The sequence below is a fragment of the Triticum aestivum genome, chromosome 2A (assembly GCF_018294505.1).
Source record: "Triticum aestivum cultivar Chinese Spring chromosome 2A, IWGSC CS RefSeq v2.1, whole genome shotgun sequence".
Classification (NCBI taxonomy): domain Eukaryota; kingdom Viridiplantae; phylum Streptophyta; class Magnoliopsida; order Poales; family Poaceae; genus Triticum; species Triticum aestivum.
Window position 1 is genome coordinate 169,920,759 of NC_057797.1, and position 8,199 is coordinate 169,928,957.

The 8,199-nt window shown below is 41.8% G+C and overlaps 1 long non-coding RNA gene across 1 annotated transcript; it reads right to left on the reverse strand.

The window, feature by feature from the left end:
- Positions 1–1,944: 1,944 nt before the first annotated feature.
- Positions 1,945–2,839, reverse strand: LOC123185090 (uncharacterized). Its single transcript, XR_006493169.1, has 2 exons — positions 2,644–2,839; positions 1,945–2,524 (listed from the first exon to the last, which is right to left on the reverse strand). It is a non-coding gene; the product is annotated as an uncharacterized lncRNA (long non-coding RNA).
- Positions 2,840–8,199: the final 5,360 nt, after the last annotated feature.

The following is an 8,199-nucleotide window of genomic DNA, read 5'->3' on the forward strand; positions in this document are numbered from 1 at the left end:
CATTGCCGTTGGTTCTTGCCGTGCCCAATTGCCATGGATGAAGCAAACTCTGAAGGACTATGACGTCAACATGAAGAATGTACCTCTCTTCTGTGACAATGAGAGTGCCATCAAGATTGCCACAACCCAGTTCAGTACTCGAAGACAAAGCACATTCAGATTCGTCATCATTTTCTTCGTGATCATGTGTTGAAGAGCGACATTTTTATTGAGCATGTGAAGACTGAAGAACAGCTAGCCGATATCTTCACAAAGCCCTTGGATGAGAAGAGATTTAGCAAGTTGCGGTGTGAGCTAAATATCCTGGAATCTTCGAATGTTCTGTGAAAAGGATACTCATCCTAACACTTATGCAAAATTGATGACTTAGATGTGCAACACATGAAGAAACGTTTTACTTCAATCAATGAAGAATAACACTCTTAGTGTGAATAAATTAATGAAGAATTTGATTCTCAGAACGCTACGATAATTGTACGCGGTGTCTGAAATCATCATTCTTATACGGTGGATCACGCCACCACCAAAAGTTGAAATTCCTCAAATTATTCATATTCTTCAACTTTGCATAGTCTTTACTGGTTTCGTTGTTTTTCTTCATTGGCTATATATATATATATATATATATATATATATATATATATATATATATATATATATATATATATATATATATATATATATATGACTCCTCTTCTGTACTCCTGAGAGTATGTACTCCCATTCTCAATATACCTTATATACGCATTAATTATACCTCTTTATTATTCTCAATATACTTCATTAAATATTTAAGATACCCCAATACGAGTTTTATTGAAAAAATATCATCTGTGATGTACTTTTTGTAGTATATCTTTTTCACGTATAAACACATCAGTATATACGTAAACATTTAAAAATATGTAGACTCGCATGAATTTTTCATGGAACTCATTTTGGAGTATCTAATAATTACTAATGAAGTATATTAAAAATAATAAAATGCCATAAAAGATTCATCTATATGGTATATGAGAAGCGGGAGTACGTACTCCCAGGAGTACACAACCATTTTCCTATATATATATATATATATATATATATATATATATATATATATATATATATATATATATATATATATATATATATATGACTCCTCTTTTATACTCCCAAGAGTATGTACTCCCCACCTTTTGGATAAGGTTAGATGGGATATCCAATAGTGCCAACCGTAACCATCCATGCAAATTAGTAGTAAGGAATGCTCGGCATGCACACCAGATTGCTAGAAATTAGGAACGTCTAGAATGTTGTTGAACAAACAAATCCGGTGCATGTAGTTTTACTTGGCCCATCGGGTGCATGGCCCTTTTTTTAATTTTTTTGTCTTTTTCTCAGGGATGGATACGAAGTCCAGCATGTTCTGAGTATACACATACCTAATTTTTTTAGTTGGCACATACCCAGATTTTTAGAGTATATGGCATCTTTGTTTTTGTCGGAGTATATACTTCTTAACTTGTTTAAACTAGAATATACCACATTAGGCTAAGAGGATATATGCAACATTTTTTGATAGAGTATATACTGCTTTTTGCACACATGGTGTATATGCTACTTGCCTGTGAACGAGTATATAAGACTTCTCATGATGTACTATATACCACTTTTTTATAGATTATATACTTGTTGGGAAACAGTGGAGTATATACTTGTTGGGAAACAGTGGAGTATATACTTTTTATGGAGTAAATAGCACTTTTTGTGATGGAGTATATGTTACCTTTTTGTGTTGGAGTATATACTGACAACAAATGACATATAATTCGTTAACAATGAGGATTAAAGATAAAAAGAGTATGGTGCGTTTAGGAAATAAGTGTATAATAAAACAAAGTATAATTTATTCAAAGTAGATTACAAGACAGACTAGCACAATTAATTAAGAAGAATACACCATCAGGGAATAAATGGTTTCTTTACAATGATATTTGTCCACGCAAATAACAAGACTAAAGTTGTGTGAGCATATCACGCTTTGTGCGTGCTTATTACATATGATGGGTAAATCATGTCGCGTCAATTTAGATAGTCATCATGTAGATCATGTCGTCGGAGTCCATTGAATCAGGGAGGTCTGGCCGCTGCCAGAGAAAACGTGAGTACATCCATATGCGTGGAGCAGAAGCGCCGCCGGCTGGCGTAACCCATCTCACGAGCAATCGATCAAAATGAGTTGTACATCATACATGCATGATATGCAAATTAATAATTAGTATATAAGTAATAGGGAGTGCAGGTAATCTCATCATGGATGCATGCAAATGAATTAGCCGAAGGTCATATGTACCTTGCCGTGATCGATGTCGATTGGAAGAAGATACAAGGGAGCCGCTTCATCTTTCGCCACGTTATAGAGTTCAATGGTACAACCAGCAGCACCTCATCTCATTGTCGTCGCCGTTGTGGCCACCACCGCCGCCGCCGCCGCCGTCGTCTTTTATTTAGTTACACGAGGACGTCATAATAGGCTTCCATCCTACAACATATATCAGATAACAAGAGAGCTAGCTTTATTCACATATACGTACGAGCTGGCTTCATGGACATGTATCTGATTACATATGCAAGGATCAAGATCACTGGTAAGCACCATACCTCGGCTGAGTTTCGGCCGATTCTGACGAGTGGAATGGCCGATGGAGAGCGCTCGACACCGAGACCTGCTGGGCAGAAACTGGGGCGACGTCATCTTCATGGATGCAGCATGGCTAGCAGGAGAGGCATGGCCGCCGTCGGTGACGTAGTTACAAGAAATAGATCGATGATCGCAGGAGAGACGCAGGCGCCGTCACGGCCGGCGTGCAGCAAAAGGAATGGATCTATCCAGATTTGCTTTTTTCACGGGAAGTGGGGCCACGTACGTTTTATATTCCTAGGAAAAAGGATTCGGCTCCAACTAATTGCAACTACCAGATAATTATCTAAATTAGTTTTATTGGGAGAGCTAGCTAAACGGGTGTAGCGCGATAGGGAATGGGTACGAGACTGTGGGTCGACTAGTAGGTGGATCGATCTCGGAGTATGTACTCCTAGGAGTACTAACCCATTTTCCTATATATATATATATATATATATATATATATATATATATATATATATTCTTCACCCCCTTTATTTTACCATCAATGCACTATAATTTTACGTTCCGTAAGTTTTGTCTTATTTCCGACACAAAAAGGGACCATAAGAAAAAAAAATGCTGTAAAAAATATTTTATGTTATGTAAAATTACAAACGTAAAAGCATAGTCTAAAATACACATAAACTGCAAATTTTCTTGTCTTATAATCTATATTTTTATTTTTTATGTCAAATTTTACGTAGTGAATCAATAGGAATGTAACTATTTGAATTCCAAACGTAATTTAATTATGAAATGATTGTAAGATTACTTCGGATGAAGAATAACTTATTCTACACCCTAGGTGATGAATAGTAACACTATATATATATATATATATGAGTTTATGTCCTCTACATCATTCATTTATTGTTATTTCTTCAAGTTGGTTTTCTGCTAAGTGAATGTGATCGGACCCTTCCCCTCTATGCTATACTCAACCCAATCTGTTCATAAATTCTTCATGTGCGTTCTATTTGAAACTCGTTCAAAATGTTCACTGTGTCCTTGTCAGCTGAAGAAATTGCGAATGGAACTTTAAAACTAATTTTATCCAAATTTTCGGTTTTGCCGCTCAAATCGTTCTGCATCCCATGATAAATTTTTAATTCACCCACGATCTTACACGATCTCCACTACAGAGTACGTGGGTGACACATGTCGTGCGAAGGAGAAGGGTCAGGGGCACGTTCGTCCCAAATCTTCGGGCGAACAGTTTTTCACTGCTACTATAAATACCTCATCATCCCTTCCTCACTTCCTTTACTCCGCTCGATCTCTCTCTCCCACTCGAGCTTCCCAAACCCTAGCGCCGCCGCTACTCCATCGTTGCCGGTGAGGAAGAGCTTCACTGCCTCGACCTCGTCGTCGTCGTACTCGCGCCGACCACGGAAATCTTCACCTCCGCCGCCGCCGTAGACGTCTTCCTCCGCCAAGTTAGGGCGTGGAAGATCTACACCGACGAACTCCACTGTTTCACCTCACTCTTCATCGTGTTCTTCATTCAGGGTAATTAAAAGTAACTTTTACTACCCTCTTTGATTCGAAGTTTTTCTACAAAATTTTCAAAGGTGTTTTATTCTCCAAATCTTCACACACTAAACATCTCACATGTCATCTATTCTTGATTCGTTTCTCTAAGCATCACCTTTCTTCAAGATTTCTCAATTGTGTGGATCTTCGATCTATACAACTCTGGAACCTAAGACAAAGAACGCTTAGTGAAAATCTTCAAGACTCATCTGGTCAAATTCCTCAAACTTGTTCTTTTTGAAAAACCTTCTGAGAACGCATATGACCTCTCCAAATTCCTCGCAACTATACTCTGTTCATAGGTACACATGTCCGCTGCTGAATCACTAGGTTCTCATCAACTTAACTCATTTGCAGCGTTCCTCGAAGAAAAGTTGCATACCTCTTCAGAGAATTCAATTGTTCAAATTCCTCAACTGAAGAAAATGGCTGACGGTAAGAAGCCACAGAAGGGAGGAAAGAGGCCTGAGGTAAATACAGCGTTTGAAATCCCTGATGACATATATACTGGGTACTACACACCTACTGAGGAAATCAAGAATGAGCGCAAAGTGCGCATTCAGAAGATAGAGAGGAGATGGGCAAGAGAATGGAGGGAGTACAGATATGTCACTCCTAAGTATATGAAGAAATTCGCACTCAATCCTCCATGCCAAAGAGCTCCACTGGCACCTGGCCAAATTGCTGATCCCACCAGCCTCAAGCGCGGTGAGGACTATCCTAATGAATGGGCCAAGCGCCAAGCCAAGCTGGCCAAGCAAGCCAGAGAAGTAGTGAGGAAATTTAATGAAGACTCTGCGGCTGCTGCTACCTCTGCTGAGGCCTCTGTCAAGCCGAGGAAATCCATGCCTAAGAAGCTTGCTCATAAACCAAGTGCTTCACCAATAGTGCCCTCACGGCCAAGTTCCTCAGCTGCGCCCTCACGGCCAGACTCTTCAAAGTCCTCACGACCAACCCCTCAAGCTGCTCCTTCAAAATCCTCAGCACTTCCTCCAAAGTCCTCAGTTGTTCCAACAAAGTCCTCAGCACCTGCGCTATGGCCTCGTGCCGAAGGACTGCAGGCATCTCCATTGCCTCTGGTATCTCAGCCAGCTCCTCAGCTGCACCAAATTCTTCATCTGGCCCCACTCAGCTGAAGACCAAGGCCACTGCTGGACGAGGTCCACGCCCAAGTCCTCAAAAGAAGCAAGTCATTTTCCAAGTGCCGTCTGAAGAAGATGAAGCTGATGATGATAAACTTGCAGAAATCATCAGAGACAGACAAGTTAGGGCCGCTAGAGCCAAAGGCACACCTGTGCCACTGCTTTTGGATCCCAAGCCGATTCTCCACTACATTGATCTCTGGCACAAGGACTCAAATACTCCTATGCCTGACTTCAAGCTGACACTTGGTCAAAATCACATGCTGACTCATTTCATCCAAGAGGAGAAATGGAAATATGATCAGGCCAGGCAGATCAAGAAGACCCAGTACAGAAAGGAGAAATATCTGAAGAACAACGTTGTCATTATGACAACTGATGAACTTGTAAAAATCCAATCTAAAATCAAAACCCTCAGCGATGACTTCAAAGCCTACTATGCTGATTGGCAAGGAGCCAAAGTTAGATTTGTAAAGATAACTGAACAGTTCACTTCAAGTGTTGCTGCCCCAACGCAACAGGAAATTCCTTAGGCTGAAGCATCTGCTCAGCCGACTGAAGAACATGCCAGCACCACTGATGACAATCAGGCTGCTGAAGAAAATGTGAGTTCCAGGGCTGATGACTGCATTCCAGCCACTGAAGAAATTGCCAGGGCATCCACTAGTGGTGCGCCTAAAGAAACTAAAGAAATCAGGGCAACTGCATCAGTTGTGCCTGAAGAAAATCAACCAGATTCCTCAGCTGCTCCTGCACCAACTTCAACTCCAATCCTTCCATCTACATCAGATGTGAAGAAGACCAAGGCTGCAGAGCGTGCTGCAGTGAAGAAAAGGAAAGCATCAGCTGCTTCAGATTCTTCAGCTCCGAAGAAAATGAAGCCTATGACAAGTTCATTTGCACATCCGATTGATGCTGTTCCCATATCAACCAGGCCATCAAAGGACCTTGTTCCTTTTGATGAAGAATATGTGATCCCCAGCGGATCTGATGAAGAAACTCCTTCTGCTGCTTCGTCTGAACCGTTGGATGAAGAAATTGAAGTGGATGCGATCCCTTCAACACCTATCATCTCCTCGCCCATGCCTCAGTTCATAGCTGAAGAGGCTGGCGTTGAAGAAATGGAAGATGAAGATGTGGACATTGGCTGCTCCACACCCGTAATCAGTGATGAATTCTGGGAAAGTCAGCATCCAAACTCTCCAATGTTCACCCCTCTACAGCAAATTCCTCAATCCCCCACACAAACTGTTCACATAGGCTCTGAAGAAACTCATCCCACTGCATCTGTCCATGAGGAAATTCCAGCCACTAGCGCTGAAGAAACTGTTGCTGCTGAACAACCAACTACGCAGACTGCCACTAAGGAAGAACCAGAAATTCCTCAGCCTGAAGAACCTGCGATTGAGATTCCTGAGGTCATGATGCAACTCACTGACACTCCTCTGCCAAAGCCAATGGATCCATTCTCACGCAAGCAAAAGTTCAAGGCTGATGATTTCTTCGGCGAGCACGTATTCTTCGAAGATTACAACCCATATGACTCTGCTCGCATTAGGAAGAGGCATTTCTGGACTGCTAGTTAAGCCAATTTCTATTCCTCAGTGCTGTTCAACAAGGAGAAGATTTTATACCATGAGCATATTCCTCACGTGGATATGGAATCTCTGCCGTGCTTCGCACCAGTTCTCAGTGTTCTTCACGACGCTGGACTGCTCAATTTTTGCTCTGACATCTGCGATTGGAATGAAGAACTGATTCTTCAATTCTATGCAACGCTGCACATCACCGGAAATGCTGAAGATGTGAATTCATGGGTGCTAGACTAGATGTCTGAAACACTCACTACACTGCACCAGCCTTTGAATTGCTTCGTGCTCTACCACTCAGTCCTCCCCTTGAAGAAGCTCGCTGCATCTACAGTGAACCTGAGCTCACACATCATTACATGCAAGTGCTGATGAAGCCTTTGAAACCAGGTCAGGCACCACGAACAAAATTCCTCGTGAAGGAATTGTTGTACGTGCCTAGAACTGTCTATCGTATTCTTACGAGGACAATCAGTCCTATCAAAGGCCACGACTCATCTGATAAGGAAATTGTTGGCATCATGAAGAATCTGGTATTCAACATCGTTCATGGCATTCCTGTCAACTATCACGATTTCTTCATGAGGACTATGGCAAATGTTACACTGTCTCCGTTTGAGCTGAAGCCTTATGCACCTTGGATCATGAGATTCCTCAGGACAAGGTCTTCACTCAACTACAAAGCTGATTTCCAGAATCATCTCAGCTACTTGCCCCCAATTGAAGTCCTCAAGCAGACATATTACTCAGTTGATGGAAAGGGCAAGGCACCAGCTGTAATTGATGAAGGCATTCGTCCATTGGATGGTCAGTTTCGCAAAGCTGCATCTTATTCCACCAATGATGACTCTGCCACACATGACTCTGCCAATGCTCCCAAGTCCACTCCTCAAGCCACTGCTCCGCGCGTGATGACAGACCATGAACTTCTGCTTAGTCTTCACCAGAAGGTGGATCGAAATCACAAATGGCTTAAGCGTCAGTTTGGTTCACTTCTTCACAACATGACTGCCACACACAATGCAGTGAAGAAAAACCACTACTACCTCCATCAAGTCTTCGGTCGCACCTGGGCAATCCTGTCACATCTGTATGGTGAAGAAGATCTGAAGAACATGGGTCTTAATGAAGATTTTGACTGGTCAGCACCTCCACCGAAGAAATTCAAGAAGGTCAAGGTTCCTTCTCTGGTGGCCGGCTCGTATTCTTCATCGCGCGAAACTGATGAACATGAAGATTTAGATGACACTGCGGCAGGCCCTACATC